This window comes from Saccostrea echinata, unplaced genomic scaffold (genome assembly GCF_033153115.1).
Source record: "Saccostrea echinata isolate AGI-Se365-2 ecotype Australia unplaced genomic scaffold, CSIRO_AGI_Sech_v1 ptg000042l, whole genome shotgun sequence".
Classification (NCBI taxonomy): Eukaryota; Metazoa; Mollusca; class Bivalvia; order Ostreida; family Ostreidae; genus Saccostrea; species Saccostrea echinata.
In genome coordinates, this window is record NW_026889791.1 from 5,646,370 (window position 1) to 5,665,943 (window position 19,574).

A 19,574-nucleotide genomic window follows, 5' to 3' on the forward strand; every position below is an offset into this window, starting at 1 on the left:
CGGCATTGCCTGTTTAGTGTATGGCCACTGATCACTGGATCTAGGTCACGCGTGATCGGTTACGTAATTATAAACAAAAACAAATCCCGAGACGTATTGAAAATGTGTGACTCAATAATTTGGAATGAAGCCACAGAACACGTAAAAACTTATTACAAAGTAATATTAGTATTTATTTTGGATAGGTTTATCATTTATAGCAAGTTTATTTCAGTTATGCGCATAAAGATTTCACCTTCACTTGTCTAATGAAACTAGTTACCTGTATATGGGTCAAGCTTCTAGCTCATTTATTAAACAAGACTCGAAGAAAATAACAAGTTCATTAGATCAATATTATGTTAAAGAACAACTTTTAAGCGACAGCTATCTCGAAATATTGACCGTTTTAGAGTTATAAAACGAAAACTTTCAAGGACCCTAGATCCCTAATTTTAGGGACCAGCCCCTTTTTGGTAGTGCCAAATGAAAGACCTTAAAATTGTGCACAACTTTTATTCAACATGTCTTAACAAAATATTTTTAGTTTAAAAGATACATAGGAAAATATGTGTAAATTTTCGCGCTTTTAGGCGTTCTAATTTTTGACCCCTATCTAGCGCCATTTTGAACGCAGAAATCAAAAAAACAAAAATAGATGTGCACAACTTAAATGCTTCTATTATTCAAATTCAGTAGTATTTCTGCTCCAGCTTTTTTGGTCTCTGAGCCTTTGTCTGGAAACGAAACCCCCGAAATTTTCATTTAAAGGGAGATAACCCAAAAGCGGAAGTGGATTTTTGACATGTTTGACAGCATTCTGGTAGAGTTTTGTAACGTCTATAAACCCTGCAAATTTGAGCAAAATCTGTTGAGAAATGAGCGAGATATGAGGCCTCAAAGTTGGCGTCTAGAAAGGAGAAGAAAAAAAAAGAATAATAATCTTAACCATCAGAATCAGTAGAAGGTCTTCCGTTGTGACGGAAGACCTTAACTAGATGGTTCTCGTTGCGAGCAACGAGTGGGTCTTCCGTCTGATTTTGGATAAGATTAGTCAAGATCTTGACTGAGATATTCATCTATAAAAAGTAAGAGGATGCATATTGTTTAAAACATTATTCTGAACATCTTTTGTTCAATATTGCTTATCAAAATATTTCCCCTTGTTTGAGGTGTCAAAGATTTGGCATTCTGGCCCCTTATGGCCCCTTATGGCCCCTTATTATGTAACATATGATCAAAGTTTTATAATATATAGTTGCAGAATGTTAAGATGAACATTTTTGCTTCAGTAATTTATAACAAAATATTGATTATTAAAAAGTTATAAATGAAAGACTTTTGTCCCTTCTGAGCCCCTAATTTGAGGGGTCAGCCCCTTTTTCTTCATATCAAATAAAAGAGCTTGTGATTTTGAAGACTTTTTGTTCAACAACTATTCAGAAATTTCCTTTCGTTTAAGAGATATATAGAATAACAATATTCAGGGGCCAGCCCTCCAAGTCCTTAATGGGAATGTCCTGCAAAAATTAAAAGGGTGTATATTGTTTAGAACATTATACCGAACATCTTTGGTTCAATATTGCTTATCAAAATATTTCCCCTTTTCGAGATATAAAGTGTCAAAGATTTAGCATTCTAGCCCTTTATGGCCCCTTATTACGTAACATATGATCAAAATTTTATAATATATAGTTGTAGAATGTAAAGATGAACATTTTTGCTTCAGTAATTTATAACAAAATATTGATCATTAAAAAGTTATAGATGAAAGACTTTTGTCCCTTCTGAGCCCCTAATTTGAGGGGTCAGCCCCTTTTTCTTCATATCAAATGAAAGAGCTTGCGATTTTGAAGACTTTTTGTTCAACAACTATTCAGAAATTTCCTTTCGTTTAAGAGATATATAGAATAACAATATTCAGGGGCCAGCCCTCCAAGTCCTTAATGGGGATGTCCTGCAAAAATTAAAAGGGTGTATATTGTTTAGAACATTATTCTGAACATCTTTGGTTCAATACTGCTTATCAAAATATTTCCCCTTTTCGAGATATAAAGTGTCAAAGATTTAGCATTCTGGCCCCTTGTGGCCCCTTATTACGTAAAATATGATCCAAATTTTATAATATATAGTTGCAGAATGTTAAGATGAACATTTTTGCTTCAGTAATTTATAACAAAATATTGATCATTAAAAAGTTATAGATGAAAGACTTTTGTCCCTTCTGAGCCCCTAATTTGAGGGGTCAGCCCCTTTTTCTTCATATCAAATAAAAGAGCTTGTGATTTTGAAGACTTTTTGTTCAACAACTATTCAGAAATTTCCTTTCGTTTAAGAGATATATAGAATAACAATATTCAGGGGCCAGCCCTCCAAGTCCTTAATGGGGATGTCCTGCAAAAATTAAAAGGGTGTATATTGTTTAAAACATTATACCGAACATCTTTGGTTCAATATTGCTTATCAAAATATTTCCCCTTTTCGAGATATAAAGTGTCAAAGATTTAGCATTCTAGCCCTTTATGGCCCCTTATTACGTAACATACATGTATGATCAAAATTTTATAATATATAGTTGTAGAATGTAAAGATGAACATTTTTGCTTCAGTAATTTATAACAAGATATTGATCATTAAAAAGTTATAGATGAAAGACTTTTGTCCCTTCTGAGCCCCTAATTTGAGGAGCCAGCCCCTTTTTCTTCATATCAAATGAAAGAGCTTGTGATTTTGAAGACTTTTTGTTCAACAACTATTCAGAAATTTCCTTTCGTTTAAGAGATATATAGAATAACAATATTTAGGGGCCAGGCCTTCAAGTCCTTAATGGGGATGTCTTGCAAAAATTAAAAGGGTGTATATTGTTTAGAACATTATTCTGAACATCTTTTGTTCAATATTGCTTATCAAAATATTTCCCCTTTTCGAGATATAAAGTGTCAAAGATTTAGCATTCTGGCCCCTTATGGCCCCTTATTACGTAACATATGATCCAAATTTTATAATATATAGTTGCAGAATGTTAAGATGAACATTTTTGCTTCAGTAATTTATAACAAAGTATTCATCATTAAAAAGTTATAGATGAAAGACTTTTGGCCCTTCTGAGCCCCTAATTTGAGGGGTCAGTCCCTTCATTACTGGACGAAAAATGTGCTGAGAATCCCAAATTTTACTGATAATGTTTGATAATTACTGATACGGTGCTGTTCTTGCTGATAAATACTGATATTTACTGTTATTATGTTCCCCAAACGAAGTTTGGGAACATATTGTTTTTACTCTGTTTCTTATTATTATTATTATTATTATTATTATTCTTTTTTATTCTTATTTCTTCTCCGGTACTTTTTGTTCCGCGAGTGTTCTCGGAAACTGCTCATCCAATTGAGTTAAAACCTTTTTAGGGTTAATAGGCATGTTGTGTAGATGTGCTCGTCGAAGGTCATTTTGCGCGCACATGCATGCACGTGCGGGCGCGTGCGATGAGTGAAATGACTGACATACTTCATATAGCCGTAACTTTTACATTTTTTGATGAAATGCTTTGAAACTTATAACTTAAGGATATATTAGTAGAGTGGACAAGATGACATGGTCAAATCAGCATGAACTCACGCGCATGCACGTGCGCTTCGCTCTGATTGGCTGAAACAAAAGTCTCAGTATCTTTTTTGTTTTTTGACAAAATACTTTGAAATTTAGAACATAGTCATACATTTGGAGGTTGTACAATATAATATATAAGAATTATCATGAAAACACGCGCATGCACGTGTGCTGCAATCTGATTGGCTTAAACTTTAAATGACTATAACTTTCTTGGTTCTCAACAAAACAGGATGAAATTTAGAATATAAATAGGTACAATGGATTCCAACATTATGTTACTATCAAAATTGAATGCAGGACCATGCATGCGCGTGCGCGCACGTGCAATGCGAAAAATGACCAATATACTTGATATAGCCGTTAACTCTAAACTGTTTGATGAAATGCTTTGATTCTTATAATATAGAGAGATACTAAGGGTGTAGAAAAGATGATATGGTCAACATGCACATGCATTCACGTGCGGGCTCGTGCAATGCTAAAATGACCTATAAAATTGATATAGCTGTGACTTTTATACTTTTTGACGAAATGCTTCAATACTTATAATATTAATGGTGTAGACAAGATAGTTTGGTCAACATGCACATGCATGCACGTGCGCGCGCGTGCAATGCTTAAATGAACAATATACTTGATATAGCCGTAACTTTTATATTTTTTGATGAAATATTTCAATACTCAGAATTAAGATGCATTTATAGTATAGACGAAATGACATGACCATCCTGCACATGCATGCACGTGCGCGCGCGTGTAATGCGTAAAAAAAACAATATACTTGATTGCCTTATTCAATGAAGCTTACAGGGAATAAGACACCAAAAGGGAGTTGGGGAGCGTTTGGGGAACATCTGTAACGGTCCCCGTTACAATTATAACTAGTTATTACTGTCGTTGCTGATAATTTTAGTTGTTCCTGATAAATACTGATAATTACTGTCGTCTTTACTGTTGAGTCTGATAAATACTGTTGATGTGCTGTCGATGCTGAGATTTACTGATAATTACTGTGGTCTTTGTTCTTAAGCTGGGAAGGGCTAAAGGAGAACTGAGGGCTGTAAAAACCTTCAATTATTTCTTTCTTTTAATTATAAATTATCATTAATTTACGACATTTTCATATTTCTTTAAATGCTAGTGACAAAAATTACGCTGATCTCATTTACTACAATACGGTTGTGAGAATGTTGACAATAAATAAATGAAACCTTCCGCGTATATTAAGCAAATGTTTTCTACCAATCTATGAAAATAGTATAATTTATCTGTAAGCAAGATAAATGGAATTTTATTAATGTACTTTAAATAAAAAGAAAATAAGGCTATCTTTTAAAAAGATTCATCGCCGCCCTCTCTCGACTCCAAGATATTTGGGTAGGGAGGTCGGTGATGTTTTTTTTTTAAATAATAAGAAATAGTTCTTAATGGGTGGAAAAAAAATCAGGATAAAAAATATTTCGAGAAGGTTAGAAAAGTTTGATTCGCACGGTTTCACTCCGTCAACTGGTCAAGAGAGGACGACATTTTCTTTTTAAAGATGACCTTTCATATAGCTATTTTTGTTTTTTCTTTCTCAGACATTTATTTTTTTCATTTTTAAATGTTCCGTTTTCTGATCTCTGTCAAGATATTTGAAAATTTGCTCGAAAATTAGAAATTTTATGAATTTTAAAATTGAATAAAGAGATGAAAACAGAGGTGAATATGTTCAATCTGGAGACACAGATTATTTATTTATTTATTTATTTATTTATTTATTTATTTATTTATTTATTCATTCATTTATTTGAAGGTAATATAGGCATTTTAGATTCTTCCAGAATTCTTCCAGAATATCTCTTCTACATCTACGATACACGATACATACGTATACATGTGCAACCGGCAAATTGGGGGCTGATTAAAAATTAGTGCATGGTCAGAATCCCCAGTGTCAGAGCGAAGGTACACATGTGTTTATGTTATTTTGATGTTGGTCTCTTAAAATTTCATGACACGAAACATTTTTATTCAATAGGTTTAAAATCTCATTAATTTAATTTTATGGAATGTGAAATAAGAAATGAGACCTAATACAATATATTTACTTAATAAAGTACAGGTATATGATCAAATTGATCGATTTTAATCTTGTGTAGTCAAAAATTGCATGGAATAAATTAATCTTCATTGATCAAAAATCGAAGATCAGTCTCTGATTTGGCTGTATCCTTCGCCCCGGGGTAGAACGGGGTACAACTTGTATATTCCATGTAAATTGTAGTGGTCAGCTTAACAATGGGCACTAATTACCTATTGTTCCTCGTCTGCGGCCACCGGTGTACATAATAAACAAACTACCTACACTGTACATGTACTTTCTTCTTTGAGCAGGAAAATCTTTACGGTCGCACGGAAAAAAAAATCATCCTGTAATATTCAATTTGTTGACGAATAAAATTGAAAAAAAAACTATTTAGCAAAATAGGACATTGCATTACTAAGATAAAAAAAAGAAAAGAAATGAAGTTACATACATTATACAGACTTAATATTCAATAATTATTTTAATTCACATAAATCTATCTTTGCTCAGTATTTAATTTTATTTGTTAGTTTTATGCACATTTCTTGACATGCTTGAGATAAATTTAAAAGACAATCCCGGGGAGGGGGCTACATGTATTTTCAGTTCTGAATCTCGGTTACAATGTAACGATGGTTTTGGGCCCGTGAAACGGAGACGAGAAATTGATTTGACTTCATCTTATAATTAAAACATTATGCAAAATGTACATATGAATTAAAAAAAAAAGATGGTTTAGTGAAAGCAATTATTGAAATTATATTAGCATTAACTGTTCACTATTCAGAAACAGGGAATTAAACTCCACATCTCTCAGAATCCGTGAAAAAAATCTTTTATGAATTTTGAATGACAGTAACAGTAACATGACGTTGAATAAATGTTATAGTTCTGAATTTGGTATCGTTCATTGATTCTCTAAAATAATTTTATTCATGTATATAAAAAGTATGTAATAAGTAATTATAACATGTATGACTTATTAAACATAAAACTAAAGAATCAACCTTGCGCGTATCAGTTTTAAGTTAACAGTATTTCACACCCCGCCACCCCCTTTTTGTGCTACAATAAAGCATAAACAAGTCGGTAAGCGCCCAGCCTGTACTGTTCGTTTATACAAAGGTCTCCGACAAGGAGAAAATGGAATTAAAAAACATTATAATCTCTGTACAAAACTCTTTCTAATTTTACAAAATTCATGTCGCACGATACACAGAATGTACTAATAATTGACCCGATTCTCAAAACGAAAGTAGAACTTTTACACGTGGTTGTGACGGTACATATTGTCGTTTTGTACATATTGTCGTCGGCGACAATATGTACCTACCCTCACTGCACATATTGTCGTCCATCTGTACATATTGTCGCCGACTGAAAAGTTACATATGTACATATTGTCGCTGGCGACATTATGTGCCTCACCCTCACTGTACATATTGTCGCCCCAAAGATATTGTTGTTTAAAGATGTCTTTTGCTGTTTTATGGTAGTTTTGTGAATGTAATTGGTGTGAGAATCACACTGACGTATCTCGTTTGCTATTTCATGCAGCGTGATTGTGACGGTACATTTTGTCGTCCTGTTCATATTGTCGCCGGCGACAATGTGTACCTTCCCTCACTGCGCATATTGTCGTCCATCAGTGTTATTGTATATGTTAACTTAATTATTTAATTATGAAATTTTACCTGTGGACTAAGTATATATATACAAGTTAAACAAACAGAATTTTGGTGTTTGAGAAGATTTTTAAAGATTTTCTGTATATATTCCTATGTAAAACTTTGATCACCCATTGTGGCTCACATTACCCCTGGGGTCATGACTTGAACAAATTGATTTTGTTTTTGTTTGTTTGTTTGTTTGTTGTAAAAATGTGTTGAAATTGACCCAGTAGTTCTTGAAAGGAAGATGAAATTATGAATAGTTAACAGACAGACGGACGGTCAGACAAAATGTGATCAGTAAAGCTCACTTGAACTTCCAGTTCAGGTGATCTAAACATGTTATTTTTTGCGTTATTCTTATATTATTATTAACAATAAATTATATTTATAATATTATATCGGCACATGATCGTATATAAGAATAATTTCCAAATAATATTACTACTGAACAAAAAAAAATACCTGTATTCAATCTCCAAGTGTATATTACAAGAAAAAAAGACTAGCTGATTTATCAGATATCTCAAGAATTACGGTATCTTGATATGTCATAGTGATGTACATCAATCCTGGACACAGTTTTCTGACCAAAAAGTTTTCTCCCTACAGTATTGCGAGTAATGTTGTCTGTCTCCCTCCGTGCGTGTGTGTGTTTGTCAATTTCTCTTTCTTTTCTCAAGTAAATATTCGTCAAAACAATATATCGACGACAATATATACCGACCTTGACTGTACATATTGTCGCCGACGACAATATGTGCTGGTGCTTGACTGTACATTTTGTCGTCCATTATGCAGGAGGAAAATAAGGCTCGTCTCGGTACATATTGTCGCCGGCGACAATATGTACCGATGGACGACAATATGTGCAGTGAGGGTAGGTACATATTGTCGCCGACGACAATATGTACAAAACGACAATATGTACCGTCACACGTGGTCGACATGTGTGTTCCAGAACAGCAATTTAGCTAGACGGCATTAATGGACGAAAGTAACTGCAAGTTTTGTTTTGTTTTGTTTTTTTTTTTATTTTGTTTTGTTTTTTTTAACTGACTGACCGCGTATAACATGTATAAGCAGTTATTTATTGATCTCCTTGATACTGCATGGCGTATGTCCGTAGACCTAACGCAGATTTATGTACTATTAACAAAGAATTTAAGAAAGAGGTGTATTTCATTGATTGAAAATCACACTGCATAAGATTTATAGTGTACTGATGGCTTAACAATTAAAATAAAAAAAAACGAAAGATAGAAAGCGTCGATACCACACAATGATCAATATCAAATTCGCATCGAGGACATAATCAGAGAACTAGAGCGCACTGGCTATATGTATATAAAAGAGATTATTTTACAAATTAAAGATGTTCAATAAAAGGACATAGTGTACACAACATAAAACCAGAATATATTTTTTTGTGAGATATATTTAATACTGCCTAAAGTGTCTTCTTAAAATGAGAGTTGTATGTAAATGGGGGGGGGGGGGGTCTCAACTTATAAAGCTCATACATGTTCAGTTCTCCACACGAAAAAATAAATTGACAATAACAACCATTGACTATATTAAAGATGCCCTCAGCTCTAAAAGCTTTTGATGACAATACATATACACGTGGAAAAAATATGAGATGGGATTTTTTTTTTTACCTTTAAAAATAAAAACTTGTTTTAAAAAGTACTTGGGGAGAAAAACCACTGCAATAACAACACAATTATTATTTTCCGCAGATATTGAAAACTTTGTGAAAGGAGAAATACAAAGGTAAAGGAAAACACAAACATTAAAATTTTATTAATCTAATTTTAACATTATGATGTAAAAATGATTATAATAAAATTAATACATGAAATATGAAAACAAATAAAATGTGACTTTTTTCTCTAGAATAATTTTTTTTTGGTTAGAATACTGTAATGAATTTGTTGATAAAATACTTTCTTCAAAACAAATAATCATTTCTTAGGGTATCTTAGTCCCTTCCCAGATTAAAAACAATGACCACAGTAATTATCAGTAAATCTCAGCATCGACAGCACATCAACAGTATTTATCAGACTCCACAGTAAAGACGACAGTAATTATCAGTATTTATCAGAAACAACTAAAATTATCAGCAACGACAGTAATAATAACAGTAAATATCAGTATTTATCAGCAAGAACAGCACCGTATCAGTAATTATCAAACATTATCAGTAAAATTTGTGATTCTCAGCACTTTTTTCGTCCAGTAGTGCTTTTTCTTGATATCAAACATAAGGTCTTGTGATTTTGAAGATTTTTTGTTCAACAACTATTCAGAAATTTCCTTTCGTTTAAGAGATATATAGAATAACAAAATTTAGGAGCCAGCCCTCCAACTCCTTAATGGGGATGTCTTGCAAAAATTAAAAGGGTGTATATTGTTTAGAACATTATTCTGAACATCTTTTGTTCAATATTGCTTATCAAAATATTTCCCCTTTTCGAGATATCAAGTGTCAAAGATTTAGCATTCTGGCCCCTTATGGCCCCTTATTACGTAACGTATGATCCAAATTTTATAATACATAGTTGCAGAATGTTAAGATGAACATTTTGCTTCAGTAATTTATAACAAAATATTGATCATGAAAGAATTATAAATGAAAGACTTTTGTCCCTTCTGAGCCCCTAATTTGAGGGGTCAGCCCCTTTTTCTTGATATCAAATAAAAGGTCTTCTGATTTTAAAGACTTTTTGTTCAATATGTTTTAACAAAATTCTTCTATTTAAAATGTTATTATCAGAAATGTCTCTAAAATTCACTCATAAATCATGTCCTAAATTTTGACCCCTACCGAGCTTTCATACTTTGCACTTCCGGAAAATATGAAAACCAAGGTGCACATCTAGAACATGTCCTCTATCACCACTGAAAGTTTCAACACTCTAGCATTTGTCGTTCTTGAGTTTTTGTGCAGACACAAGGTCTATCTAAAAATCGATTAAAGGGCAATAACTTCTGACCGGAAGTGATTTCTCAAAAACTGACAAGCCGTTATAAACTTCAGATACCAACGCATTAACCCTGAAAATTTGAAGCAAATCGATCGAGAGATCTCCGAGAAATCTTCTGCACAAAATCGGTAAGGAAAAAAAAAGAATAATAACTAGATGGTTCTCGTTGCGAGCAACGAGTGGGTCTTCCGTCTGATTTTGGATAAGATTAGTCAAGATTGTGACTGAGATATTCGTCTGTAAAAAGTGAAAGGATGCATATTGTTAAAAACATTATTCTGAGCATCTTTTGTTCATTATTGCTTATCAAAATATTTCCCCTTGTTCGAGATGTCAAAGATTTAGCATTCTGGCCCCTTATGGCCCTTTATAACGTAACATATGATCAAAATTATATAATATATAGTTGCAGAATTTTAAGATGAACATTTTTGCTTCAGTAACTTATAACAAAATATTAATCATTAAAGAGTTATAGAGGAAAGACTTTAGGTCCCTCTGAGCCCCTAATTTGAGGGGCCAGCCCCTTTTATTGATATCAAATAAAAGGTCTTGTGATTTTGAAGACTTTTTATTCTACAACTATTCAGAAATTTCTTTTCGTTTAAGAGATATATAGAATAACAATATTCAGGGGCCAGCCCTCCAAGTCCTTAATGGGGATGTCTTGCAAAAATTAAAAGAGTGTATATTGTTTAGAACATTACTCTGAACATCTTTTGTTCAATATTGCTTATCAAAATATTTCCCCTTTTCGAGATATAATGTGTCAAAGATTTAGCATTCTGGCCCCTTATTACGTAACATATGATCAAAATTTTATAATATATAGTTGCAGAATGTGAAGATAAACATTTTTGCTGCAATAATTTATAAAAAAAAAATATTAATCATTAAAGAGTTATAGATGAAAGACTTTTGGCCATTCTGAGCCCCTAATTTGAGGGGTCAGCCCCTTTTTCTTGATATCAAATAAAAGGTCTTGTGATTTTGAAGATTTTTTGTTCAACAACTATTCAGAAATTTCCTTTCGTTTAAGAGATATATAGAATAACAAAATTTAGGAGCCAGCCCTCCAACTCCTTAATGGGGATGTCTTGCAAAAATTAAAAGGGTGTATATTGTTTAGAACATTATTCTGAACATCTTTTGTTCAATATTGCTTATCAAAATATTTCCCCTTTTCGAGATATGATGTGTCAAAGATTTAGCATTCTGGCCCCTTATGGCCCCTTATTACGTAACATATGATCCAAATTTTATAATATATAGTTGCAGAATGTTAAGATGAACATTTTTGCTTCAGTAATTTATAGCAAAATATTCATCATTAAAAAGTTATAGATGACAGACTTTTGGCCCTTCTGAGCCCCTAATGTGAGGGGTCAGCCCCTTTTTCTTGATATCAAATAAAAGGTCTTCTAATTTTGAAGACTTTTTGTTCAATATGTTTTTACAAAATACTTCTATTTAAAATGTTATTATAAGAAATGTCTCTAAAATTCACTCATATATCACGTCCTAAATTTCGACCTCTATCGAGCTTCCATACTTCGCACTTCCGGAAAATTTGAAAGCCAAGGTGCACATCTAGAACATGTCCTCTATCACCACTGAAAGTTTCAACACTCTAGCATTTGTCGTTCTTGAGTTTTTGTGCAGACACAAGGTCTATGTAAAAATCGATCAAAGGGCTATAACTTCTGACCGGAAGTGATTTTTCAAAAACTGAAGCGGCGTTATAAACTGCAGATAGCAACGCATTAACTCTGAAAATTTGAAGCAAATCGATTGAGAGATCTCCGAGAAATCTTCTGCACAAAATCGGTAAGGAAAAAAAAAAGAATAATAACTAGAAACTCATTGCGAGCAATGAGAGATCTTCCGTCCGATTCTGAAAATAAAAACGAAAATTCAAGCTAAAAAAGTGATAAAAGAAATTCAGACATCCAGGAGATTTAAACCTGGTCGTCAGCGTGAAAATCCAACGTGCTAACCATTAACCATTCACCTTTTTGCATCACTTCCTGTCACGATCGGAAGTAACGGTGATACAAGATTTTCTCACGATTCAAATAAACTGATGACTGACTATCAGTCCTGAAAGTTTTAGACTTCAGTCCTTTATTGTTGCCGAGCAATATTGTTAGAACAAATTCTAATTTTGAGGACAGGTAAACACGCGACCGGAAGTGAATTTTATAAAAAAATCTCTGACTTTTCTCTAGACATTTGCAGTATCTACAACATACATAAAATTATTTCAGGTACTTTATCGATAAGCAATATTTATGAGAATGTTAAATATAAAAATAACGTAGTTTATCTCCTAAAACCGGAAGTTGACGTTTTTATTTCCGGTGGGACCAACATCTTTCGAATCTTCGGAAAAGATGCAATAAAGTGATGCAATTTTTTATTAAAAAAGAAAAGTCGAAATTTTCGATTTCTTTGATCACTTCCTGTTACGACCGGAAGTGACGGCCGACGCTCTGAACCCAAATGGTTTTGCCTGCATCTTAAGGTCTGTTGCTCATATAAGTTTGGTGTCTTAATCTCTCACCGTTTCCGAGATCTTGCTCAGACAACTTCTCATTTTGAGGACAGGAAAACACGCGACCGGAAGTGAATTTTACAAAGATATTTGACGTTACTCTAGATATTTGCAGTCTAAATAACATATTTAAAATTCATTTCAAATACTTTATCTACAAAGGATATTAATGGGAAAGAAAAATACTCAAATTATGTAGTTTTTCTCTTAGAACCGGAAGTTGACGTTTTTGTTTCCGGTGGGACCAACATATTTCGAAACTACAAAAGAGATGCAATAATGTGATGTAATTATTGATTAAAAAAAAGAAAGTTGAAATTTTACGGTTTCTTTGATCACTTCCGTAAACGACCGGAAGTGCCGACGACGAACGAAAAGGCGATTCTGCAAATTTAGAAGTCACGTTCTATGCTCTCCAATAAGTCTCCAGTTCATATCTTTAGCCATTCTTGAAAAAAAGGGGCGACAAAATTTCATTTTAAAATCAAAAAATTGCCCGTAACTTGGAACCAAAATGGAATTTTCCAAATTTTCCTTGTGATGAACAAAGTTCATACAATGACTGATTTTTCCTGAAAGTTTCATTGAAAACGACTGAATACTATTCGAGAAATCGCGTGCACAAAATTTTGTCAAAAAAAAAGAATAATAATAATAATAACTAGATGAGATCTCGTTGCGAGCAACGAGTAGGTCTTCCGTCCGATTTTTCGATAAGATGAGATATGATTTTGTTTATGATCTTTGTTAAAAGATAATGATACATAGACTTCCCTAATTAGATTTCATTCTTTTGATTTATATAACATTATCAAAGAGCTATAGATGAAAGACGTTTGGCCCCTCTGAGCCCCTAATTTGAGGGGTCAGCCCCTTTTTCTTGATATCAAATGAAAGGTCTTGTGATTTTGAACACTTTTTGTTCAACACCTATTCAGAGATTTCTTTTCGTTGTGGAGATATGCTGAATGGAAATATTAAGGGGCCACCCCTCCAAGTCCTTAATGGGGCCGTTTGACAAAAATTGAAAGGGTGCATCTTGTTTAGAACATTATTCTGACCATCTTTTGTTCAGTATTGCTCATCAAAATATTCTCCCTTTTCGAGATATAAAGCGTCAAAGATTTAGCATTCTGGCCCCTTGTGACCCTTATTACGTAATATATGATCAGAATCTTATCATATATTGTTGTAAATCGTTAAGATAAGCATCTTTGCTTCAATAATGTATTACAAATTATTGATCATTAAAGAGTTAAAGATGAAAGACTTTTGGCCCCCCTGAGCCCCTAATTTGAGGGGTCAGTCCCTTTTTCTTGATATCAAATGAAAGGTCTTGTGATTTTGAAGACTTTTTATTCAACAACTATTCAGAGATTTCTTTTCGTTGTGGAGATATGCTGAATGGAAATATTAAGGGGCCACCCCTCCAAGTCCTTAATGGGGCCGTTTGACAAAAATTGAAAGGGTGCATCTTGTTTAGAACATTATTCTGACCATCTTTTGTTCAGTATTGCTCATCAAAATATTCTCCCTTTTCGAGATATAAAGCGTCAAAGATTTAGCATTCTGGCCCCTTCTGACCCTTATTACGCAACATATGATCAAAATCTTATCATATATTGTTGTAAATTGTTAAGATAAGCATCTTTGCTTCAATAATGTATTACAAATTATTGATCGTTAAAGAGTTAAAGATGAAAGACTTTTGGCCCCCCTGAGCCCCTAATTTGAGGGGTCAGCCCCTTTTTCTTGATATCAAATGAAAGGTCGTATCATTCTGCACAACTTTTTTTTCTATATGTTTTAACAAATTCTTAACATGTATGAAGATATGAAAGAAAAGGTGTAAAATTTTGTGAGATGTTTCTGAGACATTTTTTGAGCCCAACCGAGCTTCGGCGCCTTTTGCGCTAGAGAGATTCGGACACCTGCCTGCAAATCTACAAACCTTCCCCTACCTTCACTGAAAATCTTGACTCAATATCTTAAGTCGTTTCGGAGGAGTTTCCAGGACAAGCCGGCCCTCTAAAAATCAGAAAATCCTAAATATCTCGAGATGGAATGTGACGTCATCATCGGAAAAAATTTCCAATAAGGTTCAGATCAATACCTATCAGACCTGAAAGTTTCAAGAAAATCGGCCAAGACGTTACCGAGAACTTGCGTGCACAAAATCGGTAAGAATAATAATAATAATAACTAGATGAGATCTCGTTGCAAGCAACGAGTAGGTCTTCCGTCCGATTTTTCGATAAGATGAGATATGATTTTGACTATGATCTTTGTTAAAAGATAATAATATATATAGACTTCCCTAATTAGATTTCAATCCTTTGATTTATATACATTATCAAAGAGCTATCGATGAATTGCTTTTGGCCCCTCTGAACCCCTAGTTTGAAGGGTCAGCCCCTTTTTCTTGATATCAAATGAAAGGTCTTGTGATTTTGAAGACTTTTTGTTCAACAACTATTCAGAGATTTCTTTTCGTTATGGAGATATGCTGAATGGAAATATTTAGGGGCCACCCCTCCAAGTCCTTAATGGGGCCGTTTGACAAAAATTGAAAGGGTGCATATTGTTTAGAACATTATTCTGACCATCTTTTGTTCAGTATTGCTTATCAAAATATTCCCCCTTTTCGAGATATAAAGCGTCAAAGATTTAGCATTCTGGCCCCTTCTGACCCCTTATTACGTAACATATGATCAGAATCTTATCATATATTGTTGTAAATCGTTAAGATAAGCATCTTTGCTTCAGTAATGTATTACAAATTATTGATCGTTAAAGAGTTATAGGTTGAAGACTTTTGGCCTCTCTGAGCCCCTAATTTGAGGGGTCAGCCCCATTTTCTTGATATCAAATGAAAGGTCTTGTGATTTTGAAGACTTTTTGTTCAACAACTATTCAGAGATTTCTTTTCGTTATGGAGATATGCTGAATGGAAATATTTAGGGGCCACCCCTCCAAGTCCTTAATGGGGCCGTTTGACAAAAATTGAAAGGGTGCATATTGTTTAGAACATTATTCTGACCATCTTTTGTTAAGTATTGCTTATCAAAATATTCCCCCTTTTCGAGATATAAAGCGTCAAAGATTTAGCATTCTGGCCCCTTGTGACCCCTTATTACGTAACATATGATCAGAATCTTATCATATATTGTTGTAAATCGTTAAGATAAGCATCTTTGCTTCAGTAAAGTATTACAAATTATTGATAGTTTAAGAGTTATAGATGAAAGACTTTTGGCCCCTCTGAGCCCCTAATATGAGGGGTCAGCCCCTTTTCCTTGATATCAAATGAAAGGTCGTATCATTCTGCACAACTTTTCTTCTATATGTTTTAACAAATTCTTAACAGGTATGAAGATATGAAAGAAAAGGTGTAAAATTTTGTGAGATGTTGCTGAGACATTTTTTGAGCCCTACCGAGCTTCGGCGCCTTTTGCGCTAGAGAGATTCGGACACCTGCCTGCAAATCTACCAACCTTTCCCTACCTTCACTGAAAATCTTAAATCAATATCTTAAGTCGTTTCGGAGGAGTTTCCAGGACAAGCCGACCCTTTAAAATTCAGAAAATCCTAAATATCTCGAGATAGAAAGTGACGTCATCAACGGAAAAAAATTTCCAATAAGGTTCAGATCAATACCTATCAGATCTGAAAATTTCACAAAAATCGGCCAAGACGTTTTCGAGAACTCGCGTGCACAAAATCGGTAAGAATAATAATAATAACTAGATGAGATCTCGTTGCGAGCAACGAGTAGGTCTTCCGTCCGATTTCTCGATAAGATGAGATATGATTTTGACTATGAACTTTGTTAAAAGATAATAATATATAGACTTTCCCAAATTAGATTTCCTTCTTTTGATTTATATAACATTATCAAAGAGCTATAGATGACAGGCTTCTGGCCCCTCTGAGCCCCTAGTTTGAGGGGTCAGCCCCCTTTTCTTGATATCAATTGAAAGGTCTTGTGATTTTGAAGACTTTTTGTTCAAGACCTATTCAGAGATTTCCTTTCGTTGTGAAGATATGCTGAATTGAAATATTTAGGGGCCACCCCTCCAAATCCTTAATGGGGCCGTTTGACAAAAATTGAAAGGGTGCTCATAGTTTAGAACATTATTCTGACCATCTTTTGTTCAGTATTGCTTATCAAAATATTCCCCCTTTTCGAGATATAAAGCGTCAAAGATTTAGCATTCTGGCCCCTTGTGACATCTTATTACGTAACATATGATCAGAATTTTATCATATATTGTTGTAAATCGTTAAGATAAGCATCTTTGCTTCAGTAATGTATTACAAATTACTGATCGTTAAAGAGTTAAAAATGAAAGACTTTTGGCCCCTCTGATCCCCAAATTTGAGGGGTCAGTCCATTTTCCTTGATATCAAATGAAAGGTCTTTTGATTTTGAAGACTTTTTGTTCAACAACTATTCAGAGATTTCTTTTCGTTGTGGAGATATGCTGAATGGAAATATTTAGGGGCCACCCCTTCAGGTCCTTAATGGGGCCGTTTTACAAAAATTGAAAGGGTGCATCTTGTTTAGAACATTATTCTGACCATCTTATGTTCAGTATTGCTGATCAAAATATTCCCCCTTTTCGAGATATAAAGCGTCAAAGATTTAGCATTCTGGCCCCTTGTGACATCTTATAACGTAACATATGATCAGAATTATATCATATATTGTTGTAAATCGTTAAGATAACCATCTTTGCTTCAGTAATGTATTACAAATTATTGATCGTTAAAGAGTTAAAGATGAAAGACTTTTGGCCCCTCTCAGCCCCTAATTTGAAGGGTCAGCCCCTTTTTCTTGATATCAAATAAAAGGTCTTGTGATTTTGAAGACTTTTTGTTCAACAACTATTCAGAGATTTCTTTTCGTTGTGGAGATATGCTGAATTGAAATATTTAGGGGCCACCTATCCAGGTCCTTAATAGGGCCGTTTGACAGAAATTGAAAGGTTGCATATTGTTTAGAACATTATTCTGACCATCTTTTGTTCAGTATTGCTTTTCAAAATATTCTCCCTTTTCGAGATATAAAGCGTCAAAGATTTAGCATTCTGGCCCCTTGTGACCCCTTATTACGTAACATATGATCAGAATCTTATCATATATTGTTGTAAATCGTTAAGAAAAACACCTTTGCTTCAGTAATGTATTACAAATTATTGATCGTCAAAGAGTTAAAGATGAAAGACTTTTGGCCCCTCTCAGCCCCTAATTTGAAGGGTCAGCCCCTTTTTCTTGATATCAAATGAAAGGTCGTATCATTCTGCACAACTTTTCTTCTTTATGTTTTAACAAATTCTTAACATGTATGAAGATATGAAAGAAAAGGTGTAAAATTTTGTGAGATATTTCTGAGACATTTTTTGAGCCCTACCGAGCTTCAGCGCCTTTTGCGCTAGAGAGATTTGGACACCTGCCTGCAAATCTACAAACCTTCCCCTACCTTCACTTAAAATCTTGACTCAATATCTTAAGTCGTTTCGGAGGAGTTTCCAGGACAAGCCGACCCTCTGAAAATCAGAAAATCCTAAATATCTCGAGATGGAAAGTGACGTCATCAACGAAAAAAATTTCCAATAAGGTTCAGATTAATACCTATCAGATCTGAAAGTTTCATGAAAATCGGCCAAGACGTTACCGAGAACTTGCGTGCACAAAATCGGTAAGAATAATAATAATAATAATAATAATAACAGGGAAAAAGAAACCGAACGAAAACAATAAGGTCTTCCGTTGGAGACGGAAGACCTTAACTAGATGGTTCTCGTTGCGAGCAACAAATGGGTCTTCCGTTTGATTTTGGGTAAGATTAGTCAAGATCTTGACTGAGATATTCATCTGTAACAAGTGAAAGGACGCGTATTGTCTAAAACATTATTCTGCGCATCTTTTGTTCAATATTGCTTATCAAAATATTTCCCCTTTTCGAGATATAATGTGTCAAAGATTTAGCATTCTGGCTCCTTATGGCCCCTTATTACGTAACACATGATCCAAATTTTATAATATATAGTTGCAGAATGTTAAGATAAACATTTCTGCTTCAATAATTTATAACAAAATATTACTCATTAAAGAGTTATAGATGAAAGACTTTTGGCCCTTCTGAGCCCCTAATTTGAGGGGACAGCCCCTTTTTCTTCATATCAAATAAAAGAGCTTGTGATTTTGAAGACTTTTTGTTCAACAACTATTCAGAAATTTCCTTTCGTTTAAGAGATATATAGAATAACAATATTTAGGGGCCAGCCCTCCAAGTCCTTAATGGGGATGTCCTGCAAAAATTAAAAGGGTGTATATTGTTTAGAACATTATTCTGAACATCTTTTGTTCAATATTGCTTATCAAAATATTTCCCCTTTTCGAGATATAATGTGTCAAAGATTTAGCATTCTGGCCCCTTATGGCCCCTTTTTACGAAACATATGATCAAAATTTTATAATATGTAGTTGCAGAATGTTAAGATAAACATTTTTGCTTCAGTAATTTATAACAAAATATTCATCATTAAAGAGTTATAGATGAAAGACTTTTGGCCCTTCTGAGCCCCTAATTTGAGGGGTCAGCCCCTTTTTCTTCATATCACATGAAAGGTCTTGTAATTTTGAAGACTTTCTGTTCAACAACTATTCAGAAATTTCGTTTCATTTTCGAGATA